At 42.2% G+C, this 21339-nt stretch overlaps 1 protein-coding gene and 1 pseudogene across 2 annotated transcripts in view; both read left to right on the top strand.

The window, feature by feature from the left end:
• Positions 1–21339, top strand: part of Pag1 (phosphoprotein membrane anchor with glycosphingolipid microdomains 1) — a 143062-nt gene that overhangs the window by 18952 nt on the left and 102771 nt on the right. The window lies entirely within an intron of this gene.
• On the top strand, positions 17739–17888 carry LOC114705628 (annotated as a pseudogene).

Genomic DNA, 21339 nt, shown 5'->3' with positions numbered 1-21339 from the left:
TTGATACTAATAACAAGTATGCAGAGCTGTCATAAGAAATCTGATGTGAAAATGATGTGACAGTCCATTCCTAAAGAGATGGTTCACGGGGTAAACTTCTTTTCACGGCAAATGACTCAAAGCCGGCCTTCTTCAATGGAGATGGATTTACCAAGTTCTTTTTATTTGTCGCTTTCCTCTGGGCACAGATACCGCATAAGCACACTGTGCCCTGCACTTGTCCTTTCGTGAAGTGAGAAAGGCAGCTTTTCTCCCCATCAGCCCTCAGTCATCAGTGCGAGGATGCTACCTAGGCTGGCCCCATTGCAGGCTAATAATAGATTAGCATCCTCCTCCACTCAGCCTTTGTTTACAGAGGACCTACGGAGTGGCAGGCACAATGGTAGGCAGCAGACACAGCAAACCTTGATTTTCAAGTGACTATCAGCAGATTTAAGGTCCTTGTTAGAGAGTCAACTATATCCCTGTCATTGAGAATGACTAGACAGCTGGGGGAAGGACCTTCCAATAAGACATTTAAGCTGAAATATAAGAAGAGACAATCGGGCCTGGAAAGACTTGTACCCTGACTGGACAAAGAAGATCCAGGCAGAAGAGAGAATTGAGGATGGGCGCCTGCACTCTAAGCAGGGAGTCTATGCTCTGGTCTATGTCCAGCTTTGTGTTTTAGGAAGATCACTGTCTTAGTTAGGGTTTTTATTGTTGTGAAGAGGCACCATAACCACGGAAACTCCTATAAAGGAAAACATTTAATTGGGGCTGGTTTACAGTTTCAGAGGTTTTGTCCATTATCATCATAGCTGGAGCCATGGCAGCAGGCAGACAGGGTACTGGAGAAGGAGCTGAGAGTTCTACATCTTGACCTGCAGGTAACAGAAATAAAGACTGTCACACTGGGCATGACTTGAGCATATATGAGACTTCAAAGCCGGATTCCACAGTGACACATTTCCTCCAACAAGGCCATACCTACTCCAACAAGATCATACCTCCAAATAGTGCCACTCCCCATGGGCCAAGCACTCAAATACATGAAGCTATGGGGGCCATACCTATATCAAACCACCACAACCACTTAGGGTAGCATCTAATTCATACAAGGTGAAATAGACCTAGAAATAGGAACTCAGAATCAGTGCTAAGTAGGAAACATAGTCTTGCCAACCCAATGCTGAAATACTGTTGTTGGGTACCTACCTCTTCTGTACTCACAGCCTGGTGAGACAGAAGGCCAAATTCACTGGTTAAAATGCTTGTTAGAATGATGACTTCCGGGGCTAGGGGTGTGGCTCACGTGGTAGAGTGCTCGCCTCCCGTGTATGAGTCCCTGAGTTCAATTACCAGCATCACATAAACTGGGTATGGTGGCACATTCCTATAATCACAGCACCCTCAAGATAGGAGGAGGAGAGAAGGTCTGCTATGTGGTGAGTTTGAGGCTGGCCCGGATACATGACCTCCTATCTCAAAATAGAACCGGGGGGGGGGGGGGGCAGGGAGACTTCCCGATCTGGTGTTTATCTAATAATATAGAGTGGTACCCAGACTTCAGTGGGACCTAGCCTCCAGGTAGCTCATCTCAGCACGGATACATGGGCCAATCTTCAAGAAAAATTATGTCTGAGAACTGTACTCTTCTTTTAATATCCCATTTAATTCTCACAAAAACCCTGTGAGAGCAGCCTATTATTTCTGAGGTTACAGATTAAGAAGCAGGCTCAATACAGTTAAACATGTGGCCAAAGGTCACAATTTGCCCTGTTTCATAAATAGACCCTCGTGTGTGTGTGTGTGTGTGTGTGTGTGTGTGTGTGTGTGTGTGTGTGTGTGTGTGTAAATGGAAAGAGCATATCTACACAATCCGGAAAACTGCCACGGGCAAGCATGTCTCACAGATGAGCATGGTCTGTCTCAAACCTGAGGCTCTGTACAGCCCATCTTGTGGAATAACCAGAAATGTACATTTTTTGTAAGCTTTTTCTTCTAAGAGTTTAATTTTATTCCTCAAAGCTAGAATTGTAGATGCACGCAGAAAAACTATTTGTCTTGCAAAGGAGGTATTTGATCTGTATGGCCTTTGTCTCTTTTTGCCCTTTTCCCCCAAAAGGGCTGAAGAGGGCTAAGGGGTAGCAAGTTTTTACCACCCACAGGCTTCAAAACCAACCATTATGCATTACAGAGAATCGTGCTGCTTCCAACTGCCATGAATCATTTATTTCTTAAGTGGCTCTTGAACCAGGAGTTGTGCAGATGATGGTAAGGGGTGGAGAGAGGGTTGCTGACTGGAAAGCACACTGATAATCACAAATCACATTTAAAAGCTGGCTTGCAAACACATTCGCTTCAGTAAATTACCTGTCTGTCTCCATCTGAATGTGTGAGGCTGGTTCTGCCTCCATTTTCTTCTGTGGATAGGATACTGAACATGTTTATCTGGAAGATTTAATTAGATTTCATGATGATGTGGGGGTCGACCTCCTGGGAAATACGTGGACAGAAGAATCTGAAAGGGACAGGAGAAGGGTCTTCCAAGACAGCCTCTCTCTGGCCATTTACAGCTGACCAGGGACAGACTGCAGGGCACTGCACTGAGGGACACTGGCCACATGGCTCACCCTAGACTCCAGGCTGGGACCTACCTGTCTCTGGTCAGAAACCAGCTTCAGTGATTGACGGAGTAACGGAGTAGAGATTCCGCCCATTTGATTCATGATCCACTCCAGGCTTTGTCACACCAGAGACTGCTACAGGTTTCCTTCAGAACACGAGGCGAGCACTCTTTTCTGTGATTATTTTCATCAACAACAATCAAATTCATTTGCCACTGTGTGAAGCTGGTTGTCCAGAGAGGCTGATGTCTTGTGTCCAGGTTTTCCCAGAGGGGCATTGGGCTGCCTGGGGTGTGTGATCATTCTCACTCCCATTGCTCATGGTGGCTCAGGGCCATGTCTGGAAGGACTTGCATAAAGACAAGACAAACCATACATGGATGCCACATGATCACCCATCTGTGCCCACAGTTGTAGGCAAGGGAGAGAAGAATTTCAGTGACACCCTTGAAAGGAGAAAAACTGTGTGCAATTCATTGCAGTTTGAGGAACAGTAGATTTGAACAGGGGGAAACTAGCTTTGAGATTATAGTGAGAGCATTCTATGAGTTGATTATATGCATGGTCCATAAAGTCTGGAAACATTTTCTAGAGCTATATGTGCGTTGTAAAGTAATATTGGCATATCATTTATTATGGGTGTTCACCTATTTTTATTCTTTATTACCACCATGAAGCCTTTAATTTTTTTTAAAAAAAAACTTAATTGTGCTAGATAGTGTTCTCAGTGAGTGTCAGCATCTGGGATAGCTGGCTTGCTCTCCAAAGGCAAGATGTCTTACTGGGTCAGATTTGGGTCAGGCACACAGTTCTGGTTTTCCCGCCAGTTTGAGGGCACCAAAAGGCTATATACATTCAGCATGCTATTTTCAGAACAGTCATCCCTTGATATTCATGGGAGATGTGTTACAGGATGTCCTGCAGATGTTAAAATCGGAAGGTACTCAGGCCTGTGTATAAAATGGCATAATATTTGCATATAACCTGTACATGTGTTCTCACTTATTTTAAATCATATCTAAATTATATATAATGCTAACTATAATGGAAATGCCGTGTGTAGTAGTTCGGATGAAAATGGCCCCAAGGGCTCATACATTTGAGTACTTGGGCCCCAGTTGGTGGAACTGTTTGGGAAAGATTAGGAAGTGTGGCCTTGTTGGAGGAGGTGTGTCACTGGGGGCAGGCTTTTGGGGGTTTCAAAAGCCCAGGATATCCCTTGTTAGCTTCCTCTGTCTGCCTTGTGGTTATGGGTTAAGATGTGAGCTCTTGGCTACTGCCCCGTGATCTTCATGGCCTCTAATGGTCTGAAACTGGAAGCCCCAAATAAACCCTTTCTTCTGTAAGTTGCCTTGGTCACGGTGTCTTATCACAGCAATAGAAAAGTAACTAAGACACCATGCAAGCAGGTGGTATGTTGTAGTTGTTTGGGGGATAATAAAGAGAAAGAAGTTGTGCATGTTCACAACTGCTACTTTTATACTTACTAATATATTTGTCCTGAGGCTGGTTATTTCTATAGAGAGAAACCCTCAGGGATTCGGGGGCAACATCATTGTATACCTTTAGGCCCTCACCCCCTAAGTTTTTGTTAAAAGTCAAGTGTTCTTTAAAAAAAAATTTAATTTTATGTGTATGAATGTTTTGCCTGAATGTACACCTGTGTGCCATGTGCATGTAATGCCCAAAGAGGTCAAAAGAAGGGGTCGGATCCCGTGGACCTGGAGTTACAGATGATTGTGAGTCACGTTTGGGGGCTGGGAACAGAGCAATAAGTGCTCTTAACTACTGAGCCATTTCTTTATCTTCAAGACAAGTGCTCTTCAAACATGCTAATGTGTATCATTAAGGCCTCACTATTGCCACCTTGTCGGAGACGGAAATGAGAAGTGGTGGTGTGACTTGTCTAACTCATGCACACTGGAAGTGTTTGGGTTGGCCTCAAAGAAAGAGACAGCAGAAGTCATGATCTAGCCTGCACTCCCTGGATTTTGCTGTGATATTTTTTCCTCTGGAATTCATCATTACAAGAAATAAGTGCCAGATTTTATATCAAGTTAAAATTTAAAGAATGTATTATTAAATGTGATCCCATGCCATCTGACCAGTAAAGTGGGATATTCTAATGACTTTACTTGGGAAACCATTTTCAGTGTTTTGTTTTTCTGTACACAGTAGAAAAACCTTAATTTCAAAGTTATAATATTGTTTAATTTGTCACATCAGATCTGTGATGAGCAATTAAATTTTGGACAAAGATAATACATCAGCTGTACAGGAGGACATCAGCATTTGATGGCTAGTTGATGGGCATTTATGAACCCCTTCTCTCAGATTCAAAATCTATAGATCTGTCATACTTAATATATCTAAGATGAAATCACATTTAAAATGAATATTTTTTTCTTTTAAATAGTGTTACAAAAAGTGAAATTGTCACTTTAATATACACAATTTATTTTTAAAATTCGAGCAGGTGCCTAAAACACTATTGTGAAGGTACCTGTTTTATTCTGTAGCCTGGGATATAACTGTTAGAAATATGATTGGTGAAGCATGCCACTGATGGATGGACAAAGGTTTCATGGACTTTGCCATATACTAAGGTCAGCCATGAGTTACCTATTTATGTATTTGAATTCTCAAGTAGATGTAAAGGAAACGAACTGTTCTTAGTGCCTCTTTGTGAGTTCTCTTTGGTGCCTGACATAAAGCGGATCTTTGCATTATGATCTTCCAACCTAAGATGGACAATATCCAGCTCACTGTTCTGTTCCATGTGCATCCTCCTGTTACATCTCCCCTTCCTGTAGTCTTTGTCTTACTGCCACTCATCACTAGCTGCAGAGGAAAGACAGATCAGTCTGATGTAGCTCCATCCTTTGAGGTCTTCTTACACTGTGTCTGTTAAGCACTGCATCTGCCTTTTAATTTTAAATCCCTCTGCCAGCGTCTGGATAGCATATGGTCCCATATTATTTTTGAAGTCTCCTAGCTAGTCTGCATTCTGCCTGATCTGGCCAGAACTGTGTTCTCCCTTGATGCTGGGGAGAATTTTCTAGTATATTTATTTGCTCACATCATTCTTTAAAATATTACGTTGTCTTTTCTGAACATGATCTCCAGAAAGTTCTGCCTCCTTAGCATAGCATACAAAGTCTTTAGAGGCTCCTGATGGTCAATTGGCCTGGCCCCCTACACTTTCCTGTGTTCTAGCTGAGCAATCATGGTGCTTAGATGTGGCCTGAGGCTTTGCATAAACTATTCCTGAGTCTGCCTACTAACTCTTTCTTTACTCTACAGGGCCTCCTTTCTCTGAGAAGCTGATCCCAAATGTCCAATCCCCCAACCCAGTTTGTTTTAAAGGCCCTTCATTTCCACTTTCATAATGTTATCACATCCCTTTCAAGAGCTTTTCATACTGTTCTGTAGATGGCTACTTGTCTGTCTTCTGTTGGATATGATGACAAACATTGTCTCAATATCTACTTCCCCAGTGTCCAGCATTACATCTACTCTGTAGTAACCAAATATTTGTGACCTTGAGCCTTTCAATATCCTGTCTGTCTTCATCCAGATAGTAAATCTTTTCTCAGAGTTTTAGAAAATGAAAGAACTACTACATACAAAGCATCAATTTAATGTCCAGCACACAAGCAGAACTCCATAATTGCCTTTTAGGTTTATAGTTCACCCACAGAATATGCTCAGGACATTCATCGGATATATATGGAATGCTGTTTTTTTTTAAGGTGTTTGACAAGTTCTCTAAGAGAAAGTTTAGAAAAATTTTAGGATATATGATCATTGTAATCACTGTATTCTGTACCCTGGGAGAATTAGATAATTGTTTAAACATTTAAATATAGAAAATGATACCTATATTAACAATAGAAACTATAAAATTAGATCTTGTCTTTGTGAAGAAAATTATAGGATTATTAAAATATATGCTAGGTAAGTAGAAAGATGTACTGTGTTCATGGATTGAGAGACTCAGTGTGGGAGAGATTCAGTTCCTCTCTAAATTAATGAGTAACTACAGCACACCTTACATCATAGTCTTCAAGGGTTGTTTTACTGCAAAACTGGAAATGTTGAGAGTATTCTCCATGTTTTCTTCACATTTCACCATGTCTTGTGGGCAGAGACACTTATAATCTTTTTTGTGCTATCTTTTCAAGATCACTGTGATATGAACATCTATGAAGGAAAGAGATAGTGTTTCCCTCCAAACAAAGAGTTTGTTTATTGTCCAGCAAGATAGGGATATTGTCTTCTGGCAGAGGAAGGCTCCATTATGGACAACACAAGATCCCTACACTCTATTGGTGTGATGCAAACCTATAGCAATCAGAGTATCCACCCAGGCCCCTCTCTAGCACTGCTGGAATTTGAGTATCAAGACAGAGACTGAGCATAAAACCTGGGCTGATTGTCCCATAGCTATGTTTTCCTCTAGCACCATAAAGATGTACAGGTCAATATGCTAACTTGTGGGGTTGGAGAGATGCCTCAGTGGTTTTGGAATACTGGTTGTTCTTCCAGAGGACCTGGTTTCATTCCCAGAGCCCACAAGACAGCTAAGAACTATCTTACTCCAGTTCCAGGGGATCTGATGCCCTCTTCTGGCCTCTGAGATCACCAGGCAGGTAGACAGGCAGATGTACATGCAGGCAAACACCCACACTCATAACATAATATTTAAAAATATTTAACAGTGTGTTAGCTTATAAGTTGGATGAAACCTGAGATCTTTCAGATCTTCACAGAATTCAAGAAATCCCCACTTGTAAAAGTCATTTAACATACTGAATTATAAGGGTGAATAGTAAGAACTTAGCACAATGCTTATTATAAAAGATAAAAACAAATAGGCCAGCTCTTATTGCCAAGAAAGACAATGTTCTTTGCTGATTCAACTTTTCTTCCCCCTTTAAGATGGCAAATGTATCTCTTCAATTTGTCTAATGCTTTTCATCCCAACATTTTCTGCAACTTTACCCTTGTTAGAGTTTAGCATTTCTGGTTTTTTCTATTGATGTGTTAAGCTGGGTTGGTTTTTTTTTGTTTTGTTTTTTTTGGTTGTTGTTGTTTTTGTTTTTGTTTTTTCTCGGTGTTTATGTGTAGAGTGTGGTTGTTTAAATATTTGCATTAAATAACCAGGACAGTTTCATTCAGGCTATTTCCCTCAAGAAAACTCTTTCCAGCTGTATTTCCATGTCGCCATATCCTGCTCCCTCTTATTACGCCTAAATATATCATAGTCATTTTGCTGTTTACTCGTTGCAAAGATAACCACATTGTAGGGTTAAATGCATTAGAGGAAAAGATAGAGGGCCATTAATAATGATTATGGAATGCTGTTTTAGTGCCAGGGGCTCCTGTTTGGGAGGTAATGGACATTGGGGAAATTAAGGATCATAAAAATAGTATTAATGTCCAGTTGTAATTTTAGCTAACTACTATCACTGCATAGAGTTCCATTTTTCACAAAGTTCTAAATCCTTTCGGGAAGGAATTGCTATATAAATAACACATAGTCAAAGAAGCACACTCATACCCAAAGCTCTTTGGGGCTAATAGATATTGAGTGGTTTTTGAAAAAAAACATATGACTGGACAACGTAAAGATCTTTTAAAAGTAAGAGTAATGTTTTATTTGTACGGATCTTGAGCTTTGAATCTGTGCTTTCCCCCACTAGTTTTTAATGTATCTACACATAATCGAGAGGGTCCTAGTGACAATCAAAATGTCACCCCTATCTTGTAATTTTCAACCCCTAAGATCATGCTGAGCAGCTGATAGACTTGCCCTTTGCGATCTTCACAGCCATTTTGGGTCTGTATAACCGCGACTGAGTTATAGCTAATCCATGACTGACTGCCGTGTGCCTCCCCAGTTGAGCGTGTATGTGCCTCACAGTGCCTGGCCCCTGGGGTACTAACTGACTTCATCACCCACGCATGTATCCCCAGTGCTGTCTGGCTGGTTATGGTATTTTAGGCAAGTAGAGTCATGCTCTGTGTATCTTGTGAGTTGTTTCTTTTACTCAGTTACTCTGAATCTAGTTGTAGTTTGTTTTTGTTGCCAAATAAACTTGTATTGTGTGACTATCCCTCAGTTGATCTATCTGGTCACTGTTGATGTTTGCTTAGGTTTTATTGTCCTCATTGCTTGTGAATACAGAGCTAAGAACACACACACACACACACACACACACACACACACACACACACACACCCTCTTTAAGATGGGGGCCAGCAAACTTTTTCTATAAATGAATATTTAGTTCATAATATAGACTTTGCAGAGTACATTGGTCTCTGTTACTTGCTCTTTAAAAAAAAAAAAAAAAAAAAAACTATAAAAGCACTCTTAGCTGTAGGCCATAGTTTCTTGGAACTCTTCTCAGATACAACTAAGAGAGGACACGTTTATCATCAGTTATGGACACAGCCATTCTGACAGGAAATGGGAGCTGTTTTCAGTGAGGGCATGCCAACTTATCCTCCCTCCCACAGTGTGAGAGATCCTGTCATGCCTCTCCACACCGCAACTGGACATTACGATGGTTTTCATTTGCTTTTGTAGTACATACCAAGTGGCATCTTATTTTGCACCTAAGTGTTTATTTCCCCAGTTGTGAGGCAAAGCATCCCTTCCTATGGTCATGAGCAGTCTGTGCTTATTTGTTTCTCTTGTCTAATTTTTGTTTGGTGTGTGTGTGTGTGTGTGTGTGTGTGTGTGTGTGTGTGTGTGTAAAAGAAACTCTTGCACCATTGTGGGTCTTAAAACAACAAAATATTTTCTCTTGCTTTTCTGGGCTGTTTTTACATTCTTTGTCGGGGACAGCGATCCCCCACAAAATACTAGTAGAGTTTTTCTTGTCCCAAATGCCTAGGACTAGAATAGTTTTAGAGTTGAGTTCTGTTAATGCTGGAATATTTGCATATACTTTACTAGCTGAGCATTCATAATCTGAAATATGAAAGGCTCCAGAATACAGAACATTTTTAGCATCACATTAGTGCTCACTCACCAAGTTTCAGGTTTGGGGACATTTCGGACTTTGGACTTTTGTGTTGGAGTTGTCCAGCCTCTAGTAATTTTGTGGGGTACAGAGCATGTATTCTGAAGCTTTCCCTTTCAAGAGTAAAATCTGATGCTTTCTAAAGTTACCACACACAGCATCTAAGCTTTGGTTGAATTGAGTATATTCTGTAGTGCGTGACAATCCTTCCCACTCAGGACTGAATATTACTATGGTGTATGACGGTCCTTCCCACTCAGGAAGAAAGATTGCTGTAATGTGTGACCGTCCTTCCCACTCAGGACTGAGGATTGTGAACTTGACCTTGAACTTCTAAGAGACTTTTTACCTTGTTTGTTCAAAGTTTTGTGGGTTTTGTCTTTCATGTGTAAGCGTTTATAACTTATCTTACACCTGGTGTTTGTGTATGATATGAAGAATGATTGAATAATTACATTTCACTAGCCAGTTGCCTGAGTAGTTTTAATCATGCTCAAGCTTTGTAAGGGACATTGATGTTTTGTTCCCAGACTAGGAGACTTGACCACTTGAGAATAGGCTTAAGGAAGTGCATATAGGTTATAGGTTAAGTGAAGTTGAATAAGTAAATGAACATGTGGATGAAATGAACATTTAAAGAGAAGTGCACGTTCTTCTTTTTTCTACAGTGGGAGCAAGAGCTACTAACACTGGGCCTGAACTCCTGAATCATAGTCCCATCTTAAAGAAGCAACTAAGTGACCTTTCTTTTACATTACTCCTGCCTCTACATTTTGATTTAAAGTATGCTTTCAGTATTAAATAAGGCAAAATTCTGTTACTAAATAGTCACTGTTTGCTAGCCAGATTAAAAATATGATACACTTGCTAAAGCAATTAGCAATATATATGGAAAAAAATCACACATCCCTACCACCACCACCCACAAAAAAAAAAAAACCTGAATGCTATAATGTAAACTATAGCATTCAACAACTTCAAATATTGACTGTGGAGTACATTTCCTTGACTGTATCAACAATTCAGTTTTGTATATAGAATACTCACTGTGACCACACAGGCCTTAAGTTTACTTAGCATTATTGTCTTAGATCTGAAGCAGCTGGATATAGGAGCCCCGGGCAGACCTCAGCTCTGTCAGGATGTTTCACACATCCTTTTGACAGAAAGGACACACATTCTCCTGTTTAGTCAACCGCTCCCTCCATGGAGACAGGACCTGAATGGGCTGCTGTTTCCATAAGTGGCTTTCCTGGAGCAGGTGTGCGGTATGGAACTCTCCTGTTGGCTGTGGAATGGCCCCCCTAGGAACCAGCTCTCCCTCACAGAACACAATGCAACTTTTCAGCATAGTGATGCAGCTGTGAGTCATTTAATTTTCTGTACTACTTGTCATATCACTGTTACGTGTTCTTTCTCGGATACTTTCGGATTGGCCGTGAGTCAAGCTGGTTGATGAAGCTTAATTCTGCTAAATCTTCAGAATGGCCTGTTAATACTTACTTTACATTTCACTGGGAACTGTACCATGCAGTTCCCTTCTGCTCACCCCAGAAAGAAACTAGCTGCCTTAAGCAATAATGTAATGAATTTAGGGTCTGGCCCAAGGAGCCGCCGCTCGCTTCTAATCGCCATGTGGAGCACAAAACCAGTCTTGATTTCCTCACCACTAATCCGAGTGAAGACCCCGTAGCACCCAGCCACCTCAGAGAGCTTACAGTATCTCCTAAGGTGCCTCTCTCTATGGAAGTTATTGCCATCCTTGCCATTTACATATCTTATTTGACTCCAGTACTTTTAACCAAATTTCTTAAGAGTAATCCATTTGTATTAACTGGCAAAAAACAGAATTCATATCAGTGTATGTTAGGCTTCCTTTTATCATTCTCTTGTGCTTTTCCACGCTGTACAGCCCTAGGTAGCTGCTTGTTATTAAACAGAAAAGAAGGATCCCCTCAAATAATTAAAGATAGGAGAAGCGCTGAAGCATATGTGTTAGGTAATAATTATGAAATATTATACAGAAAAGGCCCATTTCCTCTTTCTAAACAAAAAGCGAACATCACTAAGTATTTTCTTTGGGAAATATTTAAAATATATTACTTTAAAAACCCTCAGGTTCTTTGATAACCATTCCAAATTGATTTCATGTGATCTGCTACCACTTGATAGAACTTTTTCAGTAAAGAAAATGCAATTTCCCTGCTTAATGACAATTCTAATTTTAGCCTCAATATGAAGGGCAGTATTTGCTCTGCCTCCTGAAAGATGGTATAGACATGCTTTTCTCTGTTCCTCTAAGTCCAGCTAAAACTCAATGTTGTGTACATGAATCAAGCCTAAGAGGACTCTAAAGATGATGGGGGAAGAAGTCAGAGCACCTGTGGACCCCAGAAACAGTCCAGTGATGTGTTACTTGGGTTTTCCTTCTGCCACACAGACTCCAGATTTGGAATAGAAAAGGTCACTGAAGAAAAAACAGCACAGACTAATTAGCAAGCAGCACACAACAACATCAATAAAAAATAAAATCTGCTTTCTCTAGCCAGAGTGCCAGAAATGGGATGGTGTAGAAGGAAGATTTTTAAGCAACACTCCTATACTCTAACAAACTATTCTAGAGGAGTATATGACTCCACCCCGACAGCACTCAATGATGGGGAGTGGTAGACTTCCACTCCTGCCAGTCCGCCGTTCCCCAGACTTCCTCATTGGATGGTATCGCAGGAAAGAGAATTCTTTTCAAGTGGGTGGTAATGAAAACCTACAAGCTCTAGACAAGTAAATACCATAGAGAGGCCTGGATTTCCCACTTCCAAAACTGTGGGCCTTTTTCTTCTCCCATTGGAGTGATGTCAGAAGACATCACATGAGAAACAATGGGTGACTCCTTCCAGCCCCGAAAGCATCAGTGGACCCCTAATGGGAACCCAAAGTCTCACTCCTGCTGGGCCTTCAGAAGCCCTCCCCTCAGACACCAGTGGGGTTGTACTTGGGAATCTGATGCTGCCCTTAGCACTAGTGACACCTTCCCTGTCCCCTCCCCCCACCAGCTTCCCTTGCTGGAGCTGATATCAGAAGAAGGCAAGTTAAAACAGTGATCCAGTGATTTCAAACCTATTTACCAAATGTCCACATTTCGATGAAAGCAAAGTCAACCCCTGATACCAGGAACAAGGCAGCTGTCAACCTCTGTGTGGGGAGAAGGGTCATCATTCAGTAGAGGCCAACACTAGATTATAGTCTGCGACCAGCTAGACTTTAGAGCAGCCATCCTTGGAAATGCTTCAGTGAAGAGTCATGAACCAGTAGCTACAACTGGTAATGTTGGAACCCTAGTGAGTGAGTAGGAAATGCAATGAAGAACCTAGTGCCATCCTGGAATGAAAAAGTGTAGTAGCCAGAGTGAAAATCTTAGTGGATAAACTGCAGAGCAAAGACTCAGTGAACTGGAAGTTAGAACCAGAGAAATTATCCAGTCTGAATAGTGGAGAGCAAGTAAACTGAAGAGAAAATGCCAGAGCCCCCAGAACCTTAAGGGTGGACTAAAAATCATTGTGTCTTTGGAGCCCCTAAGAAGAATAAGAAAAGGCAAGGAGCTGAAACATCTGAGTAAGTAACTGAAACCTACAAAATTTGACTAAAACATTTATAAAAGCTACAGACATAATAAGAAGTACAATGTAGTTGTCTGAGAAATTCTCCCTGCCACAGATGCCATACCTTGATCCCTACAACTGTGAGCACATCATATTATACATAACCAAAGGACTTTGCAGACATGACTGAGGATTTTTGAGATAAGAAAATACCTTGTCTTATCTCACTGGGTCCCAATATAATAGCAAGAGTTCTCATAAAAGACACAGAAAGGACACTGGGATACAAGGTCACAGGTCAAGATCTGCAAGGAGCGTCCAGAAGCTGGAGAAGTCAGAAGATGGATTTTCCTTTGTGCTTCAGGATGGAGTACATAACTTCTCACCTCCAGATCTGTAGGATAATAAATTTGAGGTATTTTAAGCTACTAAATTTGTGACAATTTGTTACAGTAGCAGTATAAAACTGATCCACTGAGTTAACCACAAACAAATAAGCCCAAGGTAATCCATTAGATGCCTCATGCTTCCAAATGCTAACGGCCAGACTTTAGAGAAGTCAGAAGCACTTTCGGGCGCTGCAATTTGAACGGCAGTGGTTGCTCATCAGCAGCTACAAGATCAAAAAGAACTGACACTTCACAGTTCAAGTGCCGCGAGAACTACCTCTTCAGAGTCCTGGATCCCATGACAGTACCCTCTGGAAGCAAGGGAAATCAAGATAGTCTCTGGTGAAATAAAACAAAGAAATCAATCACCAGTGCATCTCCATAAGGAATTGCTAGAGGAAATACCATTAAAAAAAAAAAAGAGGTAACAATCTTATAAGATCAAGAAATAAAAAAATTCAGTGAACATAAATATGGCTGAAGACTATAGATTTTCCTAAAGTCTTGTTGTTGCTGTTTTTTTGTTTTAGTTTTTTTTGTTCGTTTGTTGCTTGGGGTCTTTCTTTTGTTTTTTGAGACAAGATTTCTCTCTGTAGTCCTGCCATCTGCCTCTGCCTCCTGGGGACTTTCCTAAGTTTTATATGGGAGTTGGCGCGCGCGCGCGCGCACGCGCACACACACACACACACACACACACACACACACACACACACACACACACCAGGACAAAGGATGAAGTTGTCTTAATTCAAAGTTCTAGAGATGAAAGCAGTAGACCATAATGCATATTGTACATATGATGAAATATGCACAGCACTCACTAAAACTATACAAGATCATATACTTAAAACCACTGCAGATACATCAAAATGGAATGCTAGTTGTTCAGAAGGTATAAGAAAGCAGAACTGACAGAAAATAAAACTTGAAAGAATATCTTCAAAAAAGCATACTTTCTAGTAAAAGATTGAATGCTTTCCTCCTAAGACTGGGAAGAAGTGTATAATCTCATCACTTCTACCCAGTGTAATGCTGGAAGTCCCGTCCAGTGCAATAAGACAAGAGGAAGACAAAGTATTAGCATACAGAAAGATAAAGATAAAGCCATTCACTTCTACATGCAATGATCTCAGCAGAAAATCATAATGAATCTACAGAATTACTACTGGAACTGGTGAGCAAGGTCAGGAGCTCATAAGACCCAAGATAAACACATAGAGATCAGTAGTACTCTCTAATTATTAGAAGTGAATACATAAATACAAAATTAACATAATACTCCAAAAGTGAACCCTAACACAAACTATGATTTGGGCAATAATTATATGTCAGTGTGCATTTATTTATCATGAATCCCTGTAATGTAGGATTTTTATAAGATGGACACTGTATTAGAAGGAAGCCATGAATATATAGAAATTCTTTACGTTCTGTTGAAGTTGCTGCAAACCTACAACTGTGCTTAAAAGTTAATTCTATGTGAGGGGGAAATATTAAAATTACAAAAATGAAAGAAATACTTGGGTGTAATCTCTGAAGAGCTTGTGTTTTGAAAACCCAGATGCTGATGAAGCAGGGTGCCTTCATGGCTGAGAAGACGCCACATAGAGGAGATGCTGATGCTCCCAAAGTTGCTGTGCCCGTTTAACATGGTTTCTCTAAAAAATCTCAGCAAGATTTTTTGTAGACCTAGGCAAAATTATTCTAAATTTTATATAGAAAGACAGGGACTAGAATAGCTTCTACAGTTTTGAAAAAACAGAACAAATGGCATTGAGAGAAGGATAAACATCAGTGGAACATGGTAGAAAATGCAGAGATGATTTTCTCAACTGTGCTCACCTGATGTTTAGACAGACACAAAAGCACTTTCCCGAAAGAACATATGAGAGGGAGGAAACACTGATAAGTAGAATGCTATTAAAAACTTTGCGTCACAGAAGATTTTGTTAGCGGTTTTAAAAGGCAAGCTACAGAGCCAGAGAGAATAATTATAAACCCTGTTTGCAAAACAGAGAACTGGAGAAACTCAGTCCCAGCAACAACAACAAAACGTTGCTGTTTGATCCTGCTCAAGTGCATGCGGCCTGGAAGCATAACGCAGCACTTGCCTTGCCTGTCTAAGGGTCCTGTTCCTTGTACCACACACAAGAGGGCAGGGGGAGAGAGAAGAATTGGACCAAAGGTGTGAACATTTTATTGAAGAGTATACAGTTCCTCAAGCATATTTTGTTGACCCAAAATGTTAGTAAAGTATTGCTCTTTTGACTTGTATTAGTAGCGTATACTTAAACATTGTGAAATATAATAGAAACTCGGGTTTCTAGCTTCTCTTAGGAAGAATTAGAAAATTCACCCTCCTAAAATGCTTCCCCAAATCCCAGGTATCTAAGGGTTGCTCCTCCATGAGGAAGCCTTGCTGCCCTCCTCATTGCCCTCTACTGTGGTGTGGGCACTGTCCCCTCAGCTACCTTGAAACATCAGGAGACACTTCTTAAAGCAGGGAAGTGGTTTTATTCTCCTCACCATAGCTAGAGCTGTGAAGACAGCCCTGGCTCACTTCTTCACACACACACATGGTATGTGCTTGGCCGTATCAGCATCTGACGTGGTCACTCTTGCCGTTCATGACTGAGAGCTGTCACTCCCCGGGCACTATGCTCTGTCTCCCTGCCCACCTGCTCAAATAGGATTCCATCTTCAAGGTTTTCAAGCCTATCTGATCTCCTTAGTAAAAACTCCATTGCTGTCAGTTTAGTCTTAGCATGTTTCCACACTTCTTTCTAACAGCTTGTAAGTCCTTCCCATCGTTTATATCCCTGCAGTTTGTATGGTTATACTCTTTCTGGTCCCACATTACTCAAAGATTTTTGCCTGTTATTGTTAGCAGATTTACAGTTGTTGAACTCAGGACCCCATAGCCTCAGAAAGGCTGAAATCACTAGTCTGTCTGTTGAAACTGCTCAATAGAAGGAAATAGGACCCGGCAACCCGATCTTCTCCTTCCACATCTGGGAGGCTATCTTCTTCATTGTTACAATTGCTGTAACATTGCTTGCTAAAGATCTTCTCGTGGTTTCGCCGGAGTTTCAACAGAAGGCTTATGGGTTGATTTGGGTTCATGCTTTACATGATTTGGTTTGTAAAAGCGGAAATTTTTCCTCAGTGTCTGGTTTTCTAATGAGCCATTTTCAGTTTTAAAACTCAAAGCTTCCCACCCCACTCTTACTGGTCTCTTCTTAGGGGAGCCAAATGTGAAAGTCCTTTATGAGTTTCATTACCTCCCTCTAAAGGAGTTAACACCAGAGGAAATGGAAGTGAAGATCTTTGCAGAAGGAATTTACCATGCTGGGAGGATTAGTAAACTATTCATATTGACAGACTTGGCAACAGCACACACATTTTGTTGCAAAGTAGACATCCGAAGTAAAGCTGTTATGTTGGATAGTGAACTCCTAAGTAATCCAGTACTATCTAAGCACAGTGGTGTTGCAAACTGCGTACCATTCGAAGGGCTGTTTGTCTGATCGAGGAGCACATGACGGGGCTATCAGGACACTGGATAAGCAGTGCTAGGATTGAAGGATGACAGAAGATTCTGTCTGTGACTATCCTTCCAGGCTACCGGGCGGTTCCTAGAGATATGGCTGCCTCCGTGGATTCTGTGTCTGGCTTCCAGATTCTCTTTGGCTTTTATGTTAACGTTTGCACTGATTGACAGGAAGAGAGGAGGGCTGGGGGTGGTTCAGTGGTAGAACACGTGTCTAGCATGGTGAGGATCTTAGGTCGCATTCCTAGCCCCATCACAACGAAGGGTGAGGTGGCAGCTGGAGGAACAGCCCAGAGGTTAAGAGTGCCTGCTGCTCCTGCAGAGGACTGGAGTTAGTCCCCAGCACCCACACCAAGTGACACAAAACTGCCTGTAACGGCAGCTCCAGAGGATCCAACACTCTCCTCTGGACTCTGGGCACCTGCAGTACTCAGATGCCAGGGAGGGAAGGGAGGGAGGGAGGAAGGGAGGGAGGGAGGGAGGGAGGGAGGGAGGGAGGGAGGAAGGAAGGAAGGAGGGAGGGAGGGAGGGAGGGAGGGAGGGAGGGAGGGAGGGAGGACAGGAGGGAGTTAACAGTCAGAAAGGTGGTTTTCTAAGGTGAGGCTTGTCTTAGCACTCTGGATATGCCGACCCCTGCAATCCCCAAATGTGGGAACATCCGCTGCGTAATTTATGGTAGTGGGGGACAGCATTTGTGCTCTCTCCTATAATTAAGAAAACAAAGAAACAAAATTTCACAAAGAAATGAACCTACATAAGGAAAAACACAAAACCAAAGGAAGAAATGGAGGAATGCAAGGGCTCCTTGAGATCAAAGCTGGCCGTCTCTGGCTGCTAATCTGTGTGATTGCTACTGGGAAGAGAGGTCAGCCTGGCTTTCCCAGACCAGTGACTGCTTAGCCTTAGTGTTGCTGAGGGCAGAACTCCAGCATCTTCAAGAGAGAAGATAACGAAATGGGTGAGCGGTTATAAAGTAGAGGAAAGGGTGAGGGTCTGAGTTTGTAATCCAGAACCAAAGAATTTGTATTGTTTTCTGTTCCTCCTCCTACCTCTGTGCCCAGGAGCACACAGTTCCGCTCTTCGGTATTCTCCTCTATAAACGGGAATCACGTGGTATCAGTGGGAGCAGGGTCGCCGTCAGATGTCACTGTCAGGCCCTAGTGCTTGCTGCTGCAGACAGAAGGCACGTGCCACAAGGACAGGAGGGGCTTGCTCTCAACGAAGAAGTGTGAAGTTGACAGAGCCGGCCCTGGGCTTGGGACCTCGTCATACATGAGTTCTTCCTGCTGTCTCGTTAGAGGACCCGTCTCTAGATGTTTGTTCTGACTTAGCCGTGTGCTAAGCCAAGCTAGCTCTCCATTTTCAAGATTCATCCGCTTGTGGCCTAGAATACTTTCGGAAGTCCTTGGCCATGAAAGAGACAGATGGTTTTATCTCCTCATTCCTGGGGCCCAGAGAAAAGTCTTCCATGTGTAGGGGAATTGACCACCCTCAGCTTGTTTGGTTTTGGGAGTATGGCTATTTTGGGGGGTTTGGGTTTCGTGGGGTGGTTTGCTTTGTTTGTTTTGTTGTTGTTTTGAGATACTCTCCCTTCAGCAGCTTTAAACTCACTACGTCCCAGATGAGTTAGTCTCACATAGTCGTCTTCCATCAGTCTCTTGAGTACTTGGATTACACACCATCCCTAGCTGAACCTCAGGTCTTCTTAGATATTGGATTTTAAAGTATTAATAAATTTTAAAATCGTTATTAATAGATTTTAAAGTTTTGAAGTTGATTTTAAGCAGACTAAATGTTTAAGCCACCTTGACTGAATAAGCAAGTGTATTAGAAGAAAGTATACAATTAAATGATGTCTGCCAAAAAAATACAACTAAATAATATATACAAAAATATACAACTACGTTATGTGTACCAAAAAAAATACACAACTAAAGATGTATATTAAAACCTCAAAGAAAATAAATTCCATGTTCTTAATTCTGTGTGTTGAGAGCCAGTTAATCCATGTATGCCAGTGGGCCTGTGAGGAACTTGGGGTCTTCACTGATCGATTCCTTTTCCATGGGCTCGATTGTTGTGGAAGAAGAGGCAGCAGGACCAGTGATTTCCAAGGCCAAGAAGCTGGGGTCCTGTCTCCAGGGAGCTGCTCTTCCATCCCTCCTCCCGAGCTCCGAGTGGGTTTCAGGATGTGGGGAAGGAACCAGCATGCATTGCGGGAAGGGTTCAATGGAGCAGAGGGCGCAAGACGGTGATGAAGGGAGCCTGAGGGCTTTGGAGAGAGCAGGAGGTGTGGGGCTTCACTCTTCTCGCTTCTTCAGCAGCTGCTGACCCCAGGAAAGGTGAAGAATAGATCAGAAGTCTTGAGCAGCATAGTGAGGTGTTTTTCTTCCCGCCTCTTATCACCCCCTCCCCACCCCTGGTCCCACCTTATCGCACACACTGGGCTCCCTGGGAGGCGCTGGATCAGGGTCTTTTGCACTATCGTGACAACGCTGCTGGACACACTCGAGGAGGGTATGTTTGGGCTCGCAGCTCCAGCGTGTTGCAGGCCGTCAGGGCAGAGCAGCTCCGGTCACGGCGTCAGGAGCCTATCTACAGCAGAGACTGCTCACATCACAGCAGACCAGGAAGCCGAGGCGGAGGAGGAGCCCGAGGAAGGTAGAGCTGTCAAAGGCTTGCCCTCGAGGCCTGTTCTGCCCTGTCTCTGAGAGGCTCTGTGCCTGTCAAAACTGCACCATCCCTGGACCCAGTGTCCCAAACACTCGGGGGCTGTGAGAGAATCTCAGATTCCAGACCTAACAATTGCAGAGTGGAAGCTGAGGAGGAGCGTTTCAGAAGTACTGCAGGGGTGTAAAATAACTTCCTTCCTTCCCTGTTCTGCCCTCCTTCCACTTCTCTATTTCTTCACGGGCCTGTGAGGGTAGGAAACCCATGCAAAGAAGGCAAAGGTCCCTTTCTTCTGTTATCTTCCCTCTTCCTCTCAGGTTGGAGATGTGGGGAGGGGGTATATGCTTGAGAATCTGTGCATGCGTGTGCATGTGTACGTGTGTGTACACGCGCGTGTGCACACATGTATGTTTATATATATGTATGTGTCTTGTGTGGACATGTAGGGTATGTGTGTGTACATGCAAGTTCTTGTAAGCAGTGGTAGTTCAGGCTCTTGTAGAGAGGTTGAGAAGTTAAAAATGGATGTTGTAAATATCAGAACCTGTCAGGTGATGAAGAGGAAGATCAAAGATCTCACCATTAATCTAAAACAGTCTGTAGTCTAGAGACCTAGTTTTTATTTTTTGCACACACAAAAATTAGGCCTTAGATTCTGACTGAAGGGATCAGAACTGGGTAGGTGGGGAATAATGGAGATCAAGTCTAGGGGGAGGTGGCAGGTTGGTAGCATCCAGAGCAAGAGCTCCAATTCACAGTGAGCCAGGAGCCCTACAGCCTTTTCAGGAGAGCAACAGTTTGATCTCGTGGTTTATTTAGGAATCTGTAGAACATGGATCAATTCATCGTCCTCTCCCGTGATTCATGGTGTTTTGCTTTCAGCAACATTTTAATATTCTTCCCACATCTTGAGTTATTGATTTAGCTACTCTCTTGTGTTTCTGAAGCCATGTTTTCTTCAGTGCAGTGCTCTTATATCCAGCATGGCCTTCTCTGATTCCTAATTGGTAGACAAAGTGTTGGTATGGACAAACATACAGTCTCTTCACACATAAGAAATTAATGTTTTCCTAGAAAAGTTACCATATGCTGGGAGGAGACCAGTTGCTGATCACATGTGAGTGAAGACAGATGCCTGCCAGACAGACAGATTAAAGAGCCTGCCTGTCCTTTTCAGCCTCTTAAAATATTAATGGCACAACATTGATGTAATCTGAATATTATTGAATATCCTTTACATTCTGGCTGCTTTCACAGCTGAAATCTAGGGGGAAATCACCATAATCAAATTCTCCTACTTAGAAACTAATGTTTCCAAGCCTGTTTGGGAACATACGTGATATCCAGACTAGAAGGTATGGAAGGAGCTGCTTTAGAGGATGGCTTAGAAAACCAACGTATCAGCAGCAACTCAAGTAGGTTTCTGAGGCTGTGGCTCTAATCTTGTTTGGAATGCACATCCTGGAGGGTTTGACAAGTTTGGTTGGG

Source organism: Peromyscus leucopus, chromosome 2 (genome assembly GCF_004664715.2).
Source record: "Peromyscus leucopus breed LL Stock chromosome 2, UCI_PerLeu_2.1, whole genome shotgun sequence".
NCBI lineage: Eukaryota > Metazoa > Chordata > Mammalia > Rodentia > Cricetidae > Peromyscus > Peromyscus leucopus.
Note: the sequence above shows the minus strand (reverse complement) of the source record. Positions and strands in the feature narration are given on the sequence as shown.